At 47.1% G+C, this 23,698-nt stretch overlaps 1 protein-coding gene and 1 non-coding gene across 6 annotated transcripts in view; both read right to left on the bottom strand.

Annotated features, from left to right (window-relative positions):
- Window positions 1–23,698, bottom strand: part of CUX2 (cut like homeobox 2) — a 313,858-nt gene that overhangs the window by 139,760 nt on the left and 150,400 nt on the right. The window lies entirely within an intron of this gene.
- On the bottom strand, window positions 9,024–9,126 carry LOC117795338. Its single transcript, XR_004619309.1, has one exon. It is a non-coding gene; the product is annotated as a small nucleolar RNA U13 (small nucleolar RNA).

Below are 23,698 nucleotides of genomic sequence, written 5' to 3'. Positions count from 1 at the left end.
CATACACTCACGCAGATGCCACACACCCACTGGGAAGTGGTTTACTTATTTGGTTATTTATCTAGCTGCGGTGCAGACCCACGTATCTAGAGAAGAAGATGGACAAGAAGACAAATTTGCCAAGCTCCGCTTTCTCTCTGGCTCCTTCTCTGCTAATCTTTCACCAAGGAGCCCCGTTCTCCACTCAGGCAATCCACAGAGGTGATTTTCTGGCCTCTAATTGTGGCCTGCATTGCTGGGGACCATCTCTGACTTCTTCTCATTGTCACTGTGGCCACATGCTGGAATGACTCACCAGAGATGGCACCCTGCACCGTTCCTCTATGTGTTCAATATAAATAGGACCCACAACCTCTGCCCCCCCACCCCCGGCCACTTGTGTACAACAGGGACATGGCGATGGAGGCTTTCCTACACCCTGAGGAAACCAGGAGGCAAAAGGTCTCAGACTGCCTGCACTGGGCTGCAGACAGCCCTCCCAACCCTTATACAAGCCCCTCTCGTCTTTCCATCTGGCGTGTCTCAGAAAAGCCTAGGCGAGTCTGAGTTTAAAGGCAAGGTTTTTCAGTGCTTTCTCAGTCCTTTTTTTGGTGCTTGTATTGCAAGCTTATGCCATGCATTTCATCCTAAGAGGTTCATGCATTCGTTCACCGAATCACTGCAAACCGATGACCTGAAAATCAGGCTTATCAAACTACAGGCTTTCCTTCCCCACACCCTGTATTCTGCCCATCAAACTGGGGGCTGTCCTGACTTTGTTATCTTCTTCACCCCCAAGTCAAACCAGCCATTGAGACCTGTGATGCCCATTATGGATGGAGGTATCCCCAGCATCCGGTCCCCCCTCCTGATGCCAACGCCATCTGCTGGTTCAGACCCATGAGACTTCACCAGAGGTATTGTGAAACCTCTCACTGGCCTCTCCCTGCATCTTCCCCTCCTCCACTGTGATTCCCAGACCTCCACTGGAGTCGATGATCCCATATATAGGCCTGATCTCATCACTCCTGATCCCTCTCAGGGCTTCCTCCTGCTTTCTGGGAGAGGCCCAAAGTACTCCCATGGCATTTGTACTCCCTTTCATTCTCATCCCCTCCACCTGAGCCTTTCTAGCACGTCTAGCTGTAGGTCAAGGACCCACACACTAAAGAGGGACAATCTGCTGCGATTTGTGGCTTTCCAACAACAACAACAAAAAACATAATAGGACATAGTGTTAAAGTGCCTCTTTCCATTGGGAAAAGGGAAGAGTAGAATTACGAGGAAGTTTCTGCAGTGAATGCTGAATGTTGAAAAGAATTCAGGTCCAGTGATCAGAAGAGGTGGGTTTGCCACAGCTGAAGTCACTTACCAGCTGTGTGTCCTGGGCAAGTCACCCCACCCCTGTGACCTTGGTGGTGGCTGCCATGTGACTCATTAATAATTTCATCAGGTTCAAGCCGTCATCACTATGGGGAGTGTTATTGTTGGTACCCTAATTCTTGGAGGTGGTTACCCTCCCCCCCAGTACATCCCTTCCATTGAGGCGCTCAAGTGTCCCCATCCGTACCTGGAGTTCACTTCCATGCACAGCAAGCCACCACAGACAATCTCTAGCAGGCCCTTTGTTTTCCTTGGAGGGCCCATGGGTCATTTTGTGCCCCCGCCAGCCTTGCCCTCTGGATGATGCTATCCTGCCACCGACCACAGCAGCAGAATGATGCTTCTGTGCAGACCCACATTCTAATAATTGTCCCAATACATATGGCGTGTGCTCAGGATCTATTATCAGTTAATGAGTAAATAATATTCTGTTCTAAATCCAAAAGCGCTATTAGATACCAGAGGGGGACTAATGGGTGTTTTAAGACCCCTTTAATCACATATTAACGTGCCACGAAGCAGGCTGCAGAGCCCATATGCCAACCGCCCTGTGACTGAGCAGGCTTTTTCCCTTTACGCAAAGAACAAAGCGGGGGAAGAGAGCAAGCCCTCGTCCTTGGGTCTGGTCAAGCAGCCAGGCCAGCCCTGGGGCTGGAGGAACCCCTCAAAGCTGCTTTGCTGTCTCTGAGTTAGAGGGATGCTGCCAAACCTGCGTTTCCCTTTTGGGGGTGTGATGGGGAAAGGGGAAAGGGCCAGTGTCCTCAGGCTGTCGTAACAAAGTACCATCGACTGGGGGGCTTAAAACAACAGAAAGGTATTCTCTCACAGTTCCGGAAGCTGGAAGTCTGAAATCAAGGTGTTGGCAGGGTGTTCCCTCTGAAGGCTCTAGGAGAGGAGGCCTCCTTGCTCCTTCCAGCTTCTGGCGGCTGATTGTTCTCCTTGGCTTTGCTTGGCCTGTGGCTGTATCCCTCCCATCTCTGCCCGCATCGTCACAAGGTCTTCTCCCTGTGTGTCCTCTCCTCACACATGGGTCTTTGGATTCAGGGCCCCCTCAAAAGCGGTATGATCTCATCTTAATTACACCTGCAGAGTCTTCCCAAATAAGGTCATATTCTCAGGTTCTGGGTGGATGAGAACTTTTGGGGGACACTATTCAACACAGTAAAGGGGTGAGAGACTGGGGTGTTGGAAGGGGGAGGAAGAGGTCAGATACGGAACCTTAACTCTGAGTGACTGTAACACAGAGTTCCTGCCATTTTGCCCTGCCTGGTTCCTGCCCACCACCGAACATTCCAGAAAAGTTCAAGCACCCGACCCAAATTCCTCCCACCGACCCATCATGTCATATTAGCAACTTAGTTTCTTATTAGCCACTTCCCATCGAATCACATTAATATTTGTTTTCCCTAATACAATGCAGGAGTCTTCTCAGATTAGCAACTTTCTCATCACATTAGTGGAAACAACTACTAATACAATACAATCCGAATATGACACAGTCTGACAGAGAATTGCTAACACAATCCGACTTCCCTCTGCCTTGGTACAGGAATGTTGCCCTGTTGTTGAGCAATGTGGGGACATGCTGAGACAATCAGTCCCTGGTGAGCAGAGCCACGCAGGCCACCCTGGACAGATGGGATGAGATCTGGGTGTAGAAGGAGGTCTCCCTTGGAAGGATGAATTTAGGGGTCTTTCCTGTTTCCAAACACCCCTCTACTCCCACAAGTAACATTATGGCTCTTCTCCTAAACATCCAAGCAACCTTGGAACCTGCAGGGAAAAAGAGACAGGTGGAGAGAGGGGTCCATTACACCTTCCACAACCTAGTTCTCTGAAGCACTAACTTTATTGGTGTGACAAGGCAAGGCCGGCATTGCCAAGGTTAATTCATCAAGGATGTGCGGCCACAGCAGAGCTAGGGGGAAGTGAGGAGCCAGCAAACTGGACTGTTGTGCTGACAAGGCTGTTGGGGGTGGCGGTGATGACACAGACTGGTGACAGGCTCTCACAAAGTGGTTTAAGGAAAGCCCCACTCAAGCCTGCTCAAGATCTGGACTGGCTTGGGTTCTTATCTATCACTCATGTCCTAGCTGGATGATCTTGGGCATGTAATTTGATATCTTGGTACCTCAGTTTCCCCCTTTGTAAAACGGGGGAAAACAAGGCCTACCAATCAAGTTGTTAGAGTCAATGAGATAGGAATAGAAAATACTTAGAAGCACTTGGCATGTGATAAATCAGCCTTAAGACACAGAAATGGTGATGACTACAAATCCCAAAGTAAGTCAAGCTCAACCACATGTTCTGAGTGAGCTCTGGGCTAGTCACTGTGGAAAAACAAAAAGTTGAGTCTGTCCTGCAGAGACAATATGCAGAACCAGGACGCAGGGGCCACAGCCTAAGTCCTCAAGCCAAACCAAGGAGTCTGAACTTCATCTTCAGGGAAATTGGGAGCTGTGGAAGCAAAACGCCCCAAGTTTTAGTAGAGTTGAGGGAATGCAGGCCTGTGGGGACAGGAGACATTGCTTCTCTTGCTGCCAAACCACCTGTCATCTTACTGGCTCCTTAAGTCCTGGCAGAGAGAGAGGCTGAGGGATGGCAAGAGACGGAGATAGACAGAGGCAGGGAGAGCAGCAAAGAAGCTGAGTGTGGGCTTCTCTGTGGCAGCGCTCAATTTCTTGCTCTCTCTGCCAGCCTGTCTGAGAGACTGGCAGAGCCCCCAGCCCACTTTAAACTACCCCAGGCGAGGTTGCCGAATAATTCTCACTGCCTCCAAACGGCGCTCCACGTGGTAGCCAAGAGCCTGCTGCCAAGAGGCAAGTGGCCAAGATTCCCTTCCAACAGAGACATCCCCTTGCCAATCAGAACCCGGCCTGCACACATCTAGTAAAATCAGACTGTTCGCCGTCGCCAAGCAGATGACATGGTCAGGACTTCTCGACCCTGCCCACTGCCTGTCCCAAACCCCAAAGCCTCCCAACAAGGAGGAAGGTCTACACCCCAAAGACCCAAGCACCTGCCCCCTCCACATTTAACCTCCAGGATCCACCTGCTGCAATCACAGCCTCTGGAGTCAAAATGTACAGGTTCAAAGCCTGGCCCCTCCAACTGAGCAGCTGTGCAACCTGGGGCAAGTCACCTAACCTCTCTGAGCCCCATCTGTGTCCACATAATGGGGTTCATGACAGTTTCTGCCTCATAGAGTTGTTAGAGGGATTAAATGAGATCATATACGAAAAGTACTTTTCCAACACCTGGCATTTAGTCCATGCTCAATAAATGTTCATTTAGGGTATCTATAAGATACTTCACCTATCTGGAACTCAGCTAAACTAACAATATCAGCTATGCAGAATAGGGCTAGGGACCAGATGATTTGCAGAAAAAGCCTCCAAGCAGTTAAAATAAATGGCAGAGCCAAAACATGGAATGTCCGATCATGAAAACCACTTTATATAATACTAGTAATATTATGGTCCTATAATTAATATAATAGTAATATAGTACTCAGTAACCACTACTACCAAGCTTTGGGCATGGCAATTTAAATACATCTTGTCATTTAACCAGTGGTGTGCTGGTAAGTGCTTAACAACCAGTTCTCTGGAAGAAAAGGAGGAGTTCTGACGTATACCATTTCTGTGGTGTAAACTCTCCCACTATGGTCAACTTCTAGCTCCCACTGTGCTGTCACTACACTTGGGGATGGGAAGGGAGGTTAAGAGCTGGTTCTTGTCAGCCAGCTCTGGTCACCACTGCATTAACCGACCCTATGTCCCTATGAGGTCGGTGTTATGTTAGCCCCATTTTCTAGTCAAGGATAGCAAGGCTCAGGAACACAAATTTCCTTGCCTGAGATTATATGGCGAGCAAGCTGCAGCAGCACTAGGATTCAAATACAGGTTGGTATGGATTTCAAAGCTCCTGCTCGCCACACTTGGCCCAGCCCCCACCCTCGGTGGCACAACAGTACTGATCTTTTGGAAAAGACGGGTGATAGTGAGTGTGTGTCCTCCCTCCTAAACCCATGCCCACCTCTGTTCAATCTGGAGGACACTTTCTGGTAAGGTCTCTCTGGTTTGGTTCTGCAGACCTTCCCGCTGTCCCACCTGCCGTGCCACAACCTCCCTCCCCAGCTATGACCTCCCCACCCCAGACAGCCAGACACCTTTATAAGATCTTTAAAAAGTCATCTACATTTCATCAGGATTTCAGTTGATAAGAGAGGATCAGGAAAAAGAAATCATATCATATATGATACTGCAAACTAGATACCACTGATTTGCTCTCAAAGCTTGCACAGCAAGCATTATGAAGCAAGCCTATGAAGAAGGGACTGAGTGAGGGAGGGACAAGGAAACACAAAATATCGCTTTATTTTCATTTTACTTTTACTAAGTGAAGCTGGGCACCTTTCTCCTGGTGGCAGTTTTCTCAAACCACTGTGTGGCAATGTCAGATTCCACTTACTGGACTGGTGGTGTGTCTGGGGATGTGTGACCATCCAGTGTGCCAAAGGGTAGAGGCCAGCATGTCTCCTAATGAAACAGCTGATAGGCCCACATCCCCCACATCCTTACCTCCACAAACAGTCCCTCAAGACACAGGGGCCGTGTCTGCAGCCTCTGCCTGTCCTCTCCACTTCCCAGATTTTAATGCGCACAAGAATCACCCAGGATCTTGAGGAAGTGTAGATTCTGACTCCAGAGGTCCAGTGTGGGGCTGAGTCCCTGCATTTCTAAACAGGCATTCGGGTGATGCCAATGTCACCAGTCCATGGTGGACCACACTTCAAGTAGCTAAGATTTAAATTCCAAGCACTCAAATCCCTAAATTGCTTGTGGGCCCTCAACATTCCTCTGTGTTTCAAGGTTTTATAAATCCCTGAAGCAATTATAGCTTGACTTCTAATCACAAACACCTCAGAGTTTGCCCCAATGTATGTGGGTCTCTCACGGTCACTTTAAAAAAAAATTTTTTTTTTAATTTATTGATTTATTTGAGAGAGAGAGAGAGGGAATGAACAGGGAGAGCGACAGAGTCAGAGGGAGAAGCAGACTCCCCACTGAGCAGGGAACCGATGTGGGGGCTCAGTTCCAGGACCCTGAGATCAATAACCTGAGCTGAAGGCAGATGCTTAACAACTGAGCCACCCAGACGCCCCTCACGGTCACTTTCTGTGATTGCCTTGTCTTTTTTTATTTTTATTTTTTTTAAAGATTTTATTTATTTATTCGACAGAGATAGAGACAGCCAGCGAGAGAGGGAACACAAGCAGGGCGAGTGGGAGAGGAAGAAACAGGCTCATATAGGAGGAGCCTGACGTGGGGCTCGATCCCATAACGCCGGGATCACGCCCTGAGCCGAAGGCAGACGCTTAACCGCTGTGCCACCCAGGCGCCCCTGTGACTGCCTTGTCTTGTACCAACTCCTATTCAACAAACACCAAGTGCCCACTCAACACAAGGCTGGCACTGGTGCTGGGAATATGGAAAGATCTAATCCCTGCTTGATAGTCTCCTTCATATGTCAGGAAAATGCCTAAAGTCTGTGAGCTCTGTTTCCAGGTAATAATAACAGCAGACACTTAGGTTGTACTTAGCATGTGCAAGGCACTGCTCCAAGCACTTTATATACATTAACCCTTTTAACCCACTCTAGGCAATAGGTTCAGTGATGAACTTCATTTTACAGGAGTGGAACAAGGGTCATGGAAATGAAGTCACCTACCTGAAAATGAAACTATTTAAACCCCCCCACCCCAGGAAAAGAAAGTTATATATTTGGGATTAAAGGATGCTCTTGGGTAGTATCATGAACTTGACCGTGGCAGGCCAGTGGGTAAGTAGTTATACCTGACTGGGGCAGAGGCATGAAGAGAGAGAAGGTTTGTATAATTCAGGACTCTTGGTTGTAAGCAGCAGAATCCCAACTCAAAGTAGCTTAACCATAAAGGGAAAACTGTTGCTCAAATATCTGAACAGCACAGGACTAGCTTCAGGCTAGATCTAACAGCTCAAACAAGACTGGCAGGGTTTGATTTCTTTCTCTTGGCTCTGCTTCCCTCTGAAAAGGAGCTGTCCTCTGTTTCTCTCACCATGGCTGGCTTCCCCAGTAATTTGGGGAACATAGCGGCTGGCAGCCCCAGGGTCTCATTCTCCCAGAGGAAAAAGGACTTTTCTCCTTGTCATGTTCATCTGTAAGTCACAGGGAAGTTTTGCTGGAATGCACCCACATCCAAGCATGTACATACTGTCCATGGTTGCTTTCTTGTTACACTGGCAGAGATGAGAAGTTGGAACAGAAACCATGTGGCCCATAAAGCATACACGCTTACTATCTGCCCATTTCCAGAAAAACCTATTTTAGACTGCAACAATAACAACAATAACACTGAGCTAACTAACATTAACTAAGTACACAGTATATACCCGATACAGTTCTAGGTGCTCGTTTGTCTCTTAAAAAATGCACTGAGGTGGGAAAACTAAAACCTGAAGAAGTTAAGAGCAGTCAAGCTCAAGGTTGGGCAGCCAGCAAGCATGAGAGCTGGGTTTTGAATTCAGCAGCATGACCCCAAATCCCATACTCTTAACAGCTCTGCTAATCAAACAAGGGTCTTCTGGAAGCTTCAGTAGGTAGGTTTTTCTAAATCATGGTGTGATTTTCCAACTACTGGTTCAAGAAACACACAAATGAACATGTGTTTTCTGAAGTATGAATGTTAAAGCAAATGGTGAATCCCACACAGAGCTCCCACTGCTCGTGAGCTGTTTAGCGCTGCCCCATCCATGCTCTGATGGACAGAACTGTCCCAATGAACCACTAGGGTCTCCCAGAGGACAGACTGGCCCGAACCTGCATGAGCTTGCTGAGACTTCGTGTCCCAGAAGTAGGGGCTTTAATGCCACTTGAGTCCAACATGGGTGCCAGCCCTTGCCCACTGAGGGCCCCACGCAGGAACTCCAGAGATAAACCTACTTCTCTTGAGATGGGATCTCACCAGGTCCCACCACAGAATTCTGAGGAGCCCATGAACCTCTGATGTTTCTCATTAATTTGTAAAGCCCTGCCTAGTTAGTTGTTGGGGCAGCCCCAAAGATGGAGTCTTGTCTCCTGCCTTCAGCGGGTCATTGGGACACTTTGGGCTGGGGGGATAGAGACCTTTACTGCTAGTAGAGGGAGGCAGGAGCTGATGGTCAGAAGCATGTGCCATGTTCAAAAGAAAGTCCACGGCTTCTTAATCTTGGATTCAAATTCTGATGTTGCCACTTAGCAGCTCTGTGAACGTGACCTAGGCGTTTCCTCTCTCTGAGCCTCAATTTCCCCCTCTGTAAAATGGGTGTCAATGTAACACCCCCCCCCTTGAAGGGTACCTGTGACTTTAAGAGATAACTTATAGCAAGCGTCTGGCACAGCATGTGAAAGCTGAGAGAATGGGCTTTGCAGCCAGACTGGCTTAGTTTCAAATCCTGTCTATACTACACTGCTGTGCAATCACTACTTTGCTGAGCCTCAGTTTCCTTATCTGTATAATGGGAATCAGCGCAGACCTTGCCTCTTGGGGTTGTTGTGAGGATTAACTCAGCTTATGGGTGGTTAGGACTGACACAGCAAAATGCTCAGCAGCTTTAGTTTTTTGTTTTTCTTTTTTTAACCATCAGATGGGTAATTGCTGAGGTTGTAACGAGGTTTGAGGGGGGCACATGTCACACAACAGAGGGAACACCCAATCATCACACTTACGAACTACAAAAGGATCAGCTTTAGCTTTTAAAGATTACCTTCAACCAAGGCACGCAAGAGATGATCATCTTAGCAATCCAGCGTACCTTTACTTTCTGAGCTAAGGGTAACACGGACTGGCCTCTATGAAGATTGTCCCAGCCCCTGGGGAAGTGATCCAGTGTTCCAGGGCCCTGGTGCTGGGGGAGCCAGCCCTTCAAATACCCCAGCTCCACACAGCTCCCTGCTACTGAGGTTTAGGGCCAGGTCCCCAGAGCAGACATCCTTCTAATGGGTTTCCTGCATCAGTGCCCCCAGGGCTGTGCAGATATAACTGAAGGGATGCTCTGCACGGGGACTCAGAGCCAGGGAAAGGTGGTCTGCCTGGTCCCTGGACATGGCAAGGTCTTCTAAGGGCCTGGCCTAGGCTTCTCACCTCCAGCCGACAGGACTCTTGAGTTCCAATGGCATACCTACCCCCTGCATCCCTCGGGGAGGCCATCTCAGATCTCCCATGGCCAAGAGGGAACCCTGGGCTCCTGCCTGCTCCCCATTCTTTCTTCCAGTGTCTTCCCCATCTCAGGAAAAGGTGGCACATCCAGCCAGATGTTCATGCCAGGAGCCCAAGAAGCATTTCCATTCACTCCATTCTGCCACATTAAATCATCTACCAGTGAGCCCCATCAGCTCCACTTTTCGTGAAGCCCAAACCATTCTCCAACCCTATCCAGCCTCCTCCCGGCCACCTGCTTGCCCCCATAATACTGTTTCAGAGGGATCCCCAATAATGCTGTCAAATGGCATTACTTCTCTTTGTACCCCTCTGTCAGCTCTGTGGGCACTAAGTGTGGCTAAGGAGGCCTGTACAGCCAGGTGTAGCCTTGCTCTCCCCCTGCATCTCCAATCCCCCACTGCTGTGGTCACACAAGCTCTCAGTCCTGCAAGAACCCTCCCTGATACAAGCCACACACACGTACACATGCACATGCACACACACACACCCAGACATGCAGATATTCACAGAGGTCAAGCACACACCCAGACACAGAGATAAAAACACATGCACCCAGACACATCCCACACTACCCAGACACATACACGTCTTCCCATGGCAGACTTATATTTCATGATCCATCTAATAACCCCCTTGCCCTGCTGCTCTACCATGGCACATTGTTGATTTGTTTTGCAAGATCACAATTTGTGATTCTTTTATCCTATTTGTTTACATGCTTCTTATTGGTCCCCCCCGCCCCCTTCTAGACTGTTCATGCCATGAGAGACCATTTTTCTTTTGTTCATTGCTGTGTTCTTGGTACCCAGCATACAGTAGGCACTTCATAAGCATTGAAGGAAGGAAGGAATAATCCCCTAATCTCTTTTCTGTTTTAATAAGGGGGCTGTACTTGCATGCTGGCCTACGGGTTCAAGTATCCCAGAAAAAACAAATAAATGTGGAGCAGCCAAAAGGGGGTTAGAAGTTCAGGAGACTTACCATTCACTCTATGCTTACCTTTAATGTCACAGGTTAAAAGATTACATGTATGCTGCTTATAGAATAATGTATCTTTGAAAATTAATCTTTTAAAATAGGATACTCCAGCGGTTCTCCAAGCTGGCCCAGCATCCTGGCTGGAAAGGCCAGGCTGGGCTCCCGGGTGGGTGCTGTCAACATCTTTCTGGGTAGGAGTGAGGGGTCTAAACAGCAGCTGGGTTTGAAAGCTGAGGGTCTGCATAGTTCTCCTCAGGCCTGAGGGGAAGGGGCTGGGGTGGAGGCCTCACGTGGGTCCCATTTCCTGTGCTCTCTGTCTTTCTGGCAGCCTGTGTTCCAATGAAGGAAATTAAGTTTGTCTACGGCTGGATGTTCTTGAAGCCACATGGCCAGCTGTGGGAATCGAGGGCACAAGGAGAGGGATTGTGGTTTGACAGTTTTTCCTAGACTCTTTGCAGGAATGGATGCTGAAGAGACTGGCCTGTAATCACAAGGTCTGCCCTCATATCGTTTCTTTTAAATAGAAAGTTATATGTTACACATAGAGCCCTGTTCAATATCATTATCTCAAAAATTTCCCTTATCCTGAATGATTTAAAAATATTTTGCAATGAGACTCACGGGTCCCGCAGACCTCAGTTTTGCCGCATCCTCATGTGGGTGCTCCAGGCTTTTAAAATGGCTCCTTCCTCCTAAAGTCCAGTTTTCTGCCCAATACCAAGCTGATTTTTCACCCTACCCAATTACACGACGACTGACTTCCTCCAAGTGTCTGATCTTCTTAGAGAAGACCGAGGTTTAAGAAGAAGAAGGAGGAGGAGGAGGAGAAGGAGGAGGAGGAGAGGAGGAGGGGAGGAGGAAGAGGAAGAGGAAGAGGAAGAGGAAGAAAACAACCAAAGGGGCTTCCAGTTGGTCATTTGCTACAAATCTCCCTGCCCCCGACCACACTGCTGAGTCCTTCCTATCTGTAGGGTGGAGAGAAGAGGGGACTGCCTCTGATCCTCTGTTTTTACCTGAGATAATTAAAAACTGTTTTCCTATTAACCTGTTTCACTGATGTCTGTCTGCCTAGCCTCTTTTCTTTGAACCTCCTTGATTGTGTCTCTACGGAATCATGTTGATCCTTTGCACATCTCTACAGGGATCTGGTCTAATATCTGTCTTCTGAAGTTCCCATTTGCTTACTGCTCCCTGGACAATCTCAGGTTGAGATAATGTGGCAGTCCCCCACCATGCCCGCATGGACAGCCAGTGAATATTCCCCTTCAAATGCACCTCCTGGAATATCTGTTAGTTGTTAGCTGTTAATAAAGCCACAAATTACTATCCCTGAGTGACACTTTCATCCTCTCCAGCTCCCTTCACTATCTAAAAATGACTTATAGGGTAGATAGGGCAAATATATAGCATTCAAGGGGCCACTGCCAGCTCTCATGCCAGTGGCAGACATTACTAACGGATTGCCCACTTCTACCCTGCAGTCCAACCACTGAGGAATCCAGTCAGCTGGATCTCTACGGTAGAGCTCAAATCAAATCAATTGTTGCCCATCCTCCATCCTCCACCATTCCTTGTTCAGACACCTAAAAAAACCCTTGAACCTGACCTTCTAGCTTCTCCCTCTTTTTCCTTTCCCAGAGTGACTTTTTTTTTAAAAAGCTTTGATTTTTTTAAACATAAACCAGATACTGGCACTTCCCTACTGAAAATCCTCCAATGGCTTCCCATTGCAATTAGAATAGGATGCCAACTCTCTCCTGTGCTCAAGCCCTGCATGACCTGGCCTTATTGGTATCTACTGTCAGCTTCTCCCAACTGGAATGTAAATTCCTTTAGGGGAAGGATTTTAGCTGTTCAGTTTGAGACAGTGGCCCTGGTGCCTTCAGCAGTGCCAGGCACATCAAATGTTTATAGACTGAATAAGACTCTTTTTCACTGATCCAGAATGTGGTCTAAGAATCCTTCTCAGGGGCACCTGGGTGGCACAGCGGTTAGGCGCCTGCCTTCGGCTCAGGGCGTGATCCCAGCGTTATGGGATCGAGCCCCACATCAGGCTCTTCTGCTGTGAGCCTGCTTCTTCCTCTCCCACTCCCCCTGCTTGTGTTCCCTCTCTCCCNCCCTCTCTCGCTTGCCGTCTCTATCTCTGTCGAATAAAAAAAAAAAAACTTTAAAAAAAAAAAAAAAAAAAAAAAAAAAGAATCCTTCTCAATGTGACATTCCAGGAAGCTACTACTGAATCATCAAGAGTTCGCATACAAGATGCAACCTACATTTAAAGCTTATCTGGGCAAGTCTATGCACCTCCAGTTATTTGGGAGTGAGGCAATGTATAAATAAATCATTTTAGCTCTCCTGACCAGCTTACTTGTTTCCATTATATGTACAGAAACATTTAATCCTTTATTCTTGGTAGTGGAAAATGGTATGGTGAGGCTAAGGTTTGGGCCCAAGAGGGCTGCTGACGGGATCCCTCAGCTTGGGTATCTGATGACAGACACCTTGCTGAGTCTGTGAGGAGCTTCATCTGTGTTGGGACCAATGCATCAATGAGGCTGCACCACAGAGAAAGATGCTCAGGAAAGTCAGGCCATGTGCTGCTACCTCCTTAGGACATCACTCTTCACAACAGGTTGAGTCACCATGATGGGTGGAAATAGGTTCTAGAAAATCTAAACTTCTGGAAAGCCCAGGAGTCCCAGAACTAGAGGAACCACTGGGAGGCAGAGGAAAAATAATCTAAAAGAGGGAGCCATGATTGGGGTGAGCTCTGGTTTCCCTGTCCAGGGACATCTTGGAGCAAGAGGTGAACATTTCTGGTGTTTCTGCCAGGTTTCTTGGGAAATGGGGATGCTGGCAGGAGGAAAAGTGGATGGAGGGAGAGAAGAGTAATTAGTGCTATTAATTACATCTCAACCACAGCCTGCGTTTCTGCCCCGGGATTAAAGAAACATTCATTTGGAACGACTATTAAGGTCTTAAATTCAATGCTTCACAAATCAGGGCGGTGGAATGAAATTTCTTTCCCTGTAGGGACCAGGAGGCAGAGAGCAGAGAATTTTCTATCCAGGTTGCTGCAGCCCAGCTGGAAAAGCCCAGGTTTGTGAGGCAGGGTGGAAGAAGGTTTGCTGGTTATTGTTGTTGGCGGGGCTTTTTTCTCTTTTTTTCCTAAAGCTGCTTCAGGCGGGGACGTGTTCCAAATGTATAATCTAATATGCTATAAAAGTCACTAATGTGATTATACTTTTATATCATATTAGAGAAAATGAATACTAATTCAATACCAAACGCTAATTCGGTAGAACCCCAAATTGCTGAGAGGCTGCAAAACATTTACTGGGCTGAACTTCCCACGGCTGATGCTGAGAGTCGTGGTGCTTTTAGGATTTGCTACAACCAGTTTTTGAGTTGGGCAGTCAGATATTCCAGGGTCTGCTGGGGTCTGCCATCTCCCCTGTGGTGGACAGATGCTGGGGTGGCTGCCCCGGGGAACATATGTTCTGCCCCCTTTGGGGCACTTCTCAATGCTCCGAAGAATTTTTCAAATCATAAGGAATGCAAATCCATTTGGATTTTTAAATTAAGCATGTTGTTCGACAGGACAGCATTGGCAGATGGGAGACAGGCTGCCTCTAAATCCGAGTCAAGGTTGGGAACAGCTTCTCGGAAGGAAGACTGCCAAGAACTGTGTCCTAGGAACTTATATTAATGGCCAACACTTACTGAGCATTTACTGTGAGACAGGCACTGTTAAACGCTTTCCTTCCATTCATTCATTCAATGCTCAAGAGGACCCTATGAAATTGTAACCTTTTTAATGCCCATTTGACAGATGAGGAAAATGGAGATTCAGAGAGATGAAGTGACTGGTCTAAGGGCTAAGAGCTGGGATGCCAGGCCAGGCTATCTGGCTCCAGAAATGCATTCTGAGTCACTCAACTTAATTGCTTCTACATAAGGAGTCAGGCCCACTGAACGGATAATTACCCTTTACCTGCATTATCTCATGCTACTCTCGAGGCAACTCTTAGGTTGATTTATTATTAATCTTATTGTACAGATGAGTAAACCGAGGTTCAGAAAAGGGACCTAACTTGCTCAACGTCACAAACTACAAAGGAAGCTTCAGAGCCAGGATTCAAACTCAAGGCTGGCCAGCTCCAAAGCTAGGGCTCAGGACCACTTTACTATAAACCTCCCAAGTTCCCAAAACCAAGGCCACAATCCTCAGAAGATCCCCGTAACTTTCCCTGCCCAAAGTGCTGTTCAATAGTCCCTCTCACACCAGCTTCTCCATGTCCTGGAAACTTTTCTCCTCCCACTTCTGACCTGGGAATCCAGGGAAGGGCAGTTTGGGTCAGCTTCTGGAACAATTCTCATTCCCTGAAGTCTCTCTTGTGGGATGCTGGACTCCTTGTTCCTCCCACGCCTCCATCTCATGGGTACACTGTCCCATTTTATTATCAAACTTCACCCACATCTCCCCATCCTGGCCAGCCACATCCAGAAACACAGAGTCAGAATTACGATGTGTCGGCTCACCTTCATAAATAATATTTTGCAATTTCCTCGTCCGGGGGCATGGATAAATTATTCTTCTGTGTCAAGGTTACAATGATCAAAAAGGTGGCCTGGCTGGCCTTCCTTGAGAGTGGGGATAAAAAGGAGGCTCTGATTACATCAAGGCGCCAGGCTGAGGGGGGGAGCCCCAGGCCCTGGGCTTCTGCTTTGTGGCTGCACAACAATCAGATATCTGAAAATGCATGAACTCTGATTTTAAGGTCCTGCTGGAGAAGGAATTGACGTGACAAGCAAGTCTGACTTTCACATCATTCATAGGGGTTGACAAAAAGAGCCTTCTGATTAGAGCGCAGTTAGCACTGTTTCCTTGTTCCCTTCACTGAGAGCCTCCATCCACCCTGCCACAGTCACACACACACACACATACACACACACACACACACACACACACGAGTGCTCTCTCTACACAGGGTGTTATGGACTGAATTGTGTCTTCTAAAATTCCTATGTTGGAGTTTTAACCCTCATTACCTCAGAATGTGACCTTATTTGGGTATTTGGAGATAGGGTCTTTACAGAGGCGAGCAAGTTAAAATGAAGTTCCTGGTCCAATATGACCAGTGTCCTTATAAAAAGGAGAAATCTGGACATAGACATGCATAGAGGGAGGACTGCCTGGTGAACATGAAGATGGCCATCTGCAAGCCAAGGAGAGAGCCCTCAGAAGAAACCAATGCGGCTAACACCTTGATCTCAAACTCCACGAGAAGTGGAGTGAGGTCTGCGGGACTCCGCGAGAACGTAAATTTCTGTTGTTGAAGCCACCCAGTCTGGGGTACTTTGTTATGTCCACCTGAGCAAATGAATGCACTGGGACATACTTTTTAAAAAATCCAGAACCAAGGTATCAAGTGGATCCCACTGGAAGACAGTTATCAATAGTATCTGAGGCTAATTTGTGTTCTTAATTATATACCTGCTTGTGGTCTCTGTCCCTACTAGAATAGAAGCTTCATGAGGGCAGGCATATCTGTCCACCACTATATCCCTAGAAGCTAGAACAGCGCCTGGCTGAATGAATTCACTCAATGAATGAGTCCGTGAATGAATGAACAAAGGCCAGGAAGAATGAATTTTGCTTTCACACACTGCAATTTCAAGAATGCATCCTTCTACCTGGAAGGATGGCAGGCAGAGATGCCTCTTCAAGCAGAATTCAGCGGCCTACCCCAGCAAGAATATCCTTATACCTTGGGCTGCTTCGTGGGCTGCAGAGTATAAAAAGCAAAAGAGGGTTTTGCCCCTAGCTCTAACAGCCCCCTACCGCCCACTCTTCCACTGCCATTTCTTTAGGTGCTCAATGAATATTCAACGAAAAACTAAACAAATGGCAACAGAAAGCCCAATTCTTGATAACCACTTAGAAATGGCCGAGGAGGGGCGCCTGGGTGGCACAGCGGTTAAGCGTCTGCCTTCGGCTCAGGGCATGATCCCAGCGTTCTGGGATGGAGCCCCACATCAGGCTCCTCTGCTATGAGCCTGCTTCTTCCTCTCCCACTCCCCCTGCTTGTGTTCCGTCTCTCACTGGCTGTCTCTATCTCTGTCAAATAAATACATAAAATCTTAAAAAAAAAAAAAAAAGAAATGGCCGAGGAGATGGCCAGGTGAAATCCATGAACATTTGATGGCGGGAGCCAGCCTGGCCAGCCTTCTGTGACTTCTCAGCCAGCCAAGAGATCTCCCTGCCCTCCCAGGGAAGGCCTACAGCACCAGACCCCTCTCTGGCTGGCCGTCAGCACTGAGGGCTGGTGACAGCACAGCCTATCCCTCCCCACACACACTTATGACAGCCCCCCACCCAATCTTAGCAAGATGGCAGCAGGCTACAGCCTCCCCCTCTGCCGCCTGCTCTTCATGCATCCAGTAGGCGCCCAATTCTCACTGCCCTCCCAAATCCGGACGAAACTGCGAATTTTCCCTGTCAGTGCTGTATATCACTTTGAGATATATACCATATTAGCAGAAAGAACTGAATTATATTGCATTCATGATGCAATTAAACACTTCACTAGGAATCAATGTAAAACTGATGAGGCCTGAAAGTAGTGCATATGGCTTAGAACATTATAAAACATTACCTTCACTCAAATCCTTTTCAGTAGCAATTTAAATCTTCTTACAGTTACTGCTGCCAATGGTAAACCATCTACTGATTCATAACAGTGCATGGTAACGAATGAATTTTTTTAAAAATTTATTCAACTACTAAATTACCCATGAAACCGGAATAGCTGACAGGAGTAATCTGAATTATTATTAGCTCTGCAAGTATTCTGCATTAGCCAATTTAAAACCACGGTTCTCAGGCAGGAACCAGTTAGTACAGCCAGAGTGTTAAATGACTGCAATAGTTCTTCATTTTACTGCTGCTTACATTTAAAGGTCAAGAGATAAAAATTACATATGACTCCAAACATAGGAAGGGTGTTTATCTTTTTCTACGAATCGGGTCAGTTGTAAACTTTAAGAAACATCTGAGATGCAATTGTATAAACTCAAAGGCCTACGGAATATTCAGAGATCAGAAGGCTGGGGGTGGGGGGTGTTTCTTCTCCCTCTTCCATCACTGCAAAAAAAGATGGCATGCCCCTCCTCTTTGTGGTCCTGAAACTTGCTCCCCTCCAAAATCTAGTCCGTTTTTCCTCTCTGACCTCCACTGCCCCCAAGCTTCTCCCACTGCTTGGGTGGCTCTGGAAGGATCTCAAAGCCACAGAGCGAGGAAGTCACAGGAGTAGAAGCTCCCTCTTCACCAAGAGGTCACTTGGTCCAGCCCTCTACCTCCCGCCTGCGGTAGCAGCAAGACAGAATCTTCCAGGGCCTAACCCCTTCTCTAACTGCCTTACTGTCCACACCCACCGCCTGTTGGTCCCCCTCCCCCTTCAAAAGCCCAGGGGAAAAACCAAAGTGAGAGAAACAAATAAAGAAGCCGCTTTCTTCGGGAGTCCAATGTTATCAATGCACGGCTGAACAAGGACCGTAAAGCACAAGCCTTGCTTCTTTCCATGGCTCAGGCAAGATGGGCGCGTGGGTTTTGAGCTCTGTAGAAGGAAGAGAAGAGCGAAGCAAATTCAAGGCATCTTTTTTTTTTTTTTTTTTTAATTTCCTCTCTTCCGGGGTTTGGGGGGAGTTTTTATTTCCCCTTTAGCCACCAAGTTAATATGTGCTCATTATAAAAAATTCAAATGACAGAGAAGCACACAAAGAAGAAAGTTTGACAGCCCAGTTTTTCCACTCTGAATCAGCTATCAATAATGATTTAGCACCTACTATGTGCCAGGGCACTGGGGATACGGATGTGAACAAAACCACTGGAACACTCTGGGGTGCACTCTTCAGGCTTTTCTCTATGCACGAACTAACATGTACATTCATAGGTAGAATTTTTTTTTTAAAAGATTTTCTTTATTTATTTGACAGGGAGAGAGACAGCCAGTGAGAGAGGGAACACAAGCAGGGGGAGTGGGAGAGGAAGAAGCAGGCTCCCAGTGGAGGAGCCTGATGTGGGGCTCGATCCCAGGACCCTGGGATCACACCCTGAGCTGAAGGCAGACGCTTAACGACTGAGCCACCCAGGCGCCCCCATAGGTAGAATTTTCCCCCAAAATAGTATCCACATTCTTTATTCATCCAACAAAGTGTCCTGACACCTTTAATGGAAAGACTACAATTCCACTATGTGTGTGGACCATGTACCTACACAGACCTGCACTGACATGTTTTTGCTAATATGAACCACCTTACAATTGAGCACTGTTCAAGCTACAAGTAAGAGTGGGCCCAGCCTTATGCCAAAAGGGATGTTCAAGCTGTCTGGGCATTTTAAGGGTGAGGGGGTCCAGGCAGTGGGGACTCTCCTGTGAAAAAATCTTTTCAACAGGCAAAGGAAGCATGTGTGCCCCCTACCCGCCCCAATGATCTTTTTTGCACAAGCTTATTTCCATCCATTGATGTGGCTTTAAAATGGTGTTATACAGGGGCGCCTGGGTGGCACAGCGGTTAAGCGTCTGCCTTTGGCTCAGGGCGTGATCCCGGTGTTATGGGATCGAGCCCCACATCGGGCTCCTCCGCTATAAGTCTGCTTCTTCCTCTCCCACTCCCCCTGCTTGTGTTCCCTCTCTCGCTGGCTGTCTCTGTCTCTGTCAAATAAATAAATAAAATCTTTAAAAAAAAATAAAAAAATAAAATAAAATGGTGTTATACACAAGTAATGAATCATGGAACTTTACACCAAAAACCAGGGACGCACTGTATGGTGACTAACATAACATAATAAAAAATTATTATAAAAAATAAAAAATAAAATAAAATACGGGCTCTCACATCTTTGTGAGCAGCAGCAACTTGCAGGCTGGCGCGTCTACCTTGGTGAGAGCGACAGCAACTGTCTGATATCCTCTGGGCTGCCAGGAGGCCCCATTAAACCAGTGGGTCTAACTGGGGGTGAGTTTGCCCCCTGGGGGTCATTTGGTAATGTCTGGAGACATTTTTGGCCATCTCACTTTGAGGGGGTGGGAAGTGTGCACTATTGGCATCTAGTGGAGGGAGCCCAGGGATGCTGTTACATAATCAACAATGCTTAGGATGGCCCCCCAAAACAAAGGATTAGCCAACCCAAAATGTCAATAGTGTCAAGTTCAACCTTGCTGCTGGGGCAGACTAGGGTGGTATGGCTGAAAGACTGGATTTTGGACAGACAGAGGTGTGTTCAAGGCCCAGTTCAGCCATTTGCTAGCTGTGTGACCTTGGACAAATGTATCAACCTCTCTGAACCTCAGTACTGTTCGTGTCCTTAACTACTTATTAACAGTATCTACTAAGAGTTATTGGGAAGATTCCATGAGATAATCTGTGTCAAGTATGCAGTGCAGCATCATTTATTATCACTGGTATTATCAGTAGTAGCAGCAGTAATGAAAGCAGTAGTATTTTTATTGTGGTAAAATATACGTAACATAAAATTTACTATTTTTAAGTGTACAGTTGAGTGGCATTAGTTGTGCACCCATCACCAGCATCTACCTCCAGGACTTTTCATCTTGCAACACTGAAATTCGGTATGCATAAAACACTAATTCCCCAGCCCTTGGCAGCCACCGTTCTACTTTCTGTCTCTACGAACTTGACTCCTCTGGGTGTCAATCATACAGTATGATACAGCAGAATTACACAGTATCTGTCCTTTTCTGACTGGCTTACTTCACTTAGCTTAATGTCCTAAAGGTTCATCCATATTACAGCATGGGTCCCACTGCCTTCCTTTTAAAATTTATTTATTTATTTATTTATTTATTTATTTATTTATTATTTATTTATTTATTTATTTATTTATTTATTTATCAGAGAGAGAGAGAGAGAAAGAACACGAACAGGAGGCAGGGGCAGAAGGAGAGGCAGACTCCCTGCTAAGCGGGGAGCCCAATGCAGGACTCGACCCCAGAACCCTGGGATCATGACCTGAGCTGAACAACTGCCTTCTTTTTAAAGGCTGAATAATATTCCATCGTATGAACAGACCGCAGTTGTTTATTCACTCATCTGTCGATGGGCACTTGGGTTGCTTCTACCTTTTGGCTATTTTAATTAATGCTGCTGTGAACATGGGTGTAGAAATATCTGTTCATGTTCCTGCTTTCAATTCTTTTGGGTATATACCCAGAAGGGGAACTGCTGGGCTATATGGTAATTCTATTTTTAATGTTTTGAGGAGCTGCCATACTATTTTCCACCACAACTGCACCATTGTACTGGAAGAAATATTTTTAGGGACAGGCCAAGGACCAGGTCCTGGGTAGAGAATCTCCCTTGACCAGTCCATCCATGTGTCCGAGGATCTGGACCACCCAAAAGTCTCACTTCCCAAGCCCTGCCGGATATATCAGCTTCCTGGACATGTCTCCCTGGGTCTTTTCCACCTTTGGCTGTAGTATCTCAGGGGTCTGCTCCAGGCCAGTGGCTGTGCCTTCCTCCTCTGCCAGGTGATCCCACGACAGACTTGCAGGTCCTCAGCTCCAAGGGGGCACCATCATCCATTTTCGTACTGTCTCCTCTCAAATACAGAGTCTGTTATCAAACCTGGCTCCATGTAATCTAGCAGTTGGGGCCCCCAGCCTCCAACAGCTGGATCCTGGAGCTGGGAGAGTAGGAGGGCCTCAGGCTTCTGCTCAGCCCCTCACTCCACATGTGGCTGTGCCAGGGAAAAGGGGGCTTCCCTGGGCAGAGAGTGCACAGTGGATGCCCTTTGGGCTGTGGGGACAGAGACAGTGAGAATGGATCATGGGGACAAAAATCCCAGCCGTTTCTGTGGTGCTCTGATCTGGCCACCTTCCCAGGGGAGCAGAACGCCAGGCCTGGGAATCAGACAGATCTGGGTTCCAATTCCAGCTTGGTGAGCACCTACTAAACGGTGTTACACTCTGGGCACTCTGTAGATAATATCCCACAGTTCATTTCATTTGTAACTCTCATATCAGCCCTGGGAGATCAGAGCTAATGTCACCTCCATTTTACAGAAGAGGAAACTGAGGCTCAGACGACTGAAGCAATTCTATCACAGCTGCACAGAACTGTTAGTGGTGGAGCTGGGATTCAAACCCAGGGGGGTCTCAGTCAAAACCCAGACCATTATACTAGACTGCCATGTAGCACCAGGCTTGTTACTGACCCTGACTCTGTTTACTCTTATGTAAAATAGGATAATGAGAAAACCTACCTGTGGCAAGGACTACACATTGGCCCCCCCAAAGCTATTCCAACCCCCTTCTCCTTTATCATCTGTATTTGTTTGCTAGGGCCGCACAACAAAGTACCACAGACTGGGTAGCTTTAAATAACAGAAAATTCTTTTCTGACAATTCTGGAGGACAGAGTTTTAGATCGAAGTGTTGGCAGGGTTGGCTTCTTCTGAGGCCTCTCTCCTTGGCTTGTAGAGGGCTATCTTTCCTGTGTCTTCACATGGTCTTTCTTCTGTACATGTACGCCTTGTCCTAATCACCTCTTCTTATAAGGACACCAGTCGTACTGGATTAGGGCTCATCCCAACAATCTTATTTTAACTTAACTACCTTTCAAGGTCAAAGTAATTACTGATCTCTAAATATAGCCACATTCTGAGACCGGGGGTTAGGACTCCAAACCACGAATTTTGAGGGGACATAATTCAACCACTACATCACCTTTTACCAGAGGATGGAAAGTTACAAGGTCGGTTTCCCAGCCTCTCATGCAGCTTCAAGTGGCCAGTAAGAGTCCCAGACAATGAGATGAAGATTAGATGTCCCTGAAGAGGGCTTCGCTTCCTGAGCTAAAAGGTAAAATCCTCACTGGAAGAAAACCTTTGCCTTCTGTCCTTTTGGCCTTCCCTTCTTTTCCTTCCTGGCCTGCAAACATGAGACCGGGAGGAGAAGCAGCCATCTTGCAGCTATGAAGATGGAGGCCAATATGGCAGAATGGAAAGACAGAGGGTCACCTACCTATGAACTTTGTCATTTGAGAAAAATAAACCCTCAAGATGTCCTTTGGTAAGTGGATAAACTGTGGTGTACCCAGACAATGGAGTATTATTCAGTGCTAAAAAGAAGCTATTGAGCAATGTAAAGACATGGAGGAACCTTAATGGCATATTATTAACTGAAAGAAGCCAATCTGAAAAGGCTACATACCGTATGGTGCCAACTCTAGGACATTCTGGAAAAGGCAAAACCATGGAGATGGTAAAAAGATCAGGGGTTGCTGGGGGTTAGCTGGAGGGAGGGATGAATAGGCAGAACACACAAGATTTTTAGGGCAGTGAAAATACTCTATATGATATTCTAATGGTAGACACATGCCCTTATACACTTCTCCAAATACACAGAATATACAACACCAAGAGTGAACCCTGATGGAAACTGGATTTTGGGTGACGATGTGCCAATGTAGGCTCATCAACTGTAACAAACGTACCCCTCTGGTGAGGAATGATGTGGGGGATGATACATACATGGGGGCAAAGGGTATATGGGAAATCTCTGTACTTCCTGTTCAATTTTTCTATGAACCTAAAACTGCTCCAAAAATAAAGTTTCTTTAAAAAAAAAAACACCCCTAAACTTAAGGCATCACTGACTGAGTTTCCAGTAACTAGCAGCTGAGTATATTACTAATAGGAATAGTCCTTCCAGGACCTCATGATCTAACAAGAGGGATCATAAGGCAGTGCAGGTACCAGGCGGTGGCAGGATCACTGTGAGTCACACGGGCCTGAGAGGCGTGAGCTCAGTGAAGGTAGGCTGGCCAGTGAAGACCTCTCAGAAGTAGCAGCTGTGCCAGAGCAGAGCCTTGAATGCCAAGTCAATTCGGACTGAGAGCCTCCATCAGGGATGCCAGGCAGGCAGGCACCAAGGAAACTCAAAAAGGTTTTGAGCAATAACTAGTTAGTCAGTCCCCAGCCGCACTGGATGAAACCCCTGAGAACAGGAGTCGTGGGAGATGCCGACAGAGAGGGAAACTAAGAGAGGATGTACACACACCCCACACCACACATGCTGGGATAGCGGGTGC

Source organism: Ailuropoda melanoleuca, chromosome 12, assembly GCF_002007445.2.
Source record: "Ailuropoda melanoleuca isolate Jingjing chromosome 12, ASM200744v2, whole genome shotgun sequence".
Classification (NCBI taxonomy): domain Eukaryota; kingdom Metazoa; phylum Chordata; class Mammalia; order Carnivora; family Ursidae; genus Ailuropoda; species Ailuropoda melanoleuca.
This window is presented reverse-complemented; position numbering and strand designations above follow the sequence as displayed.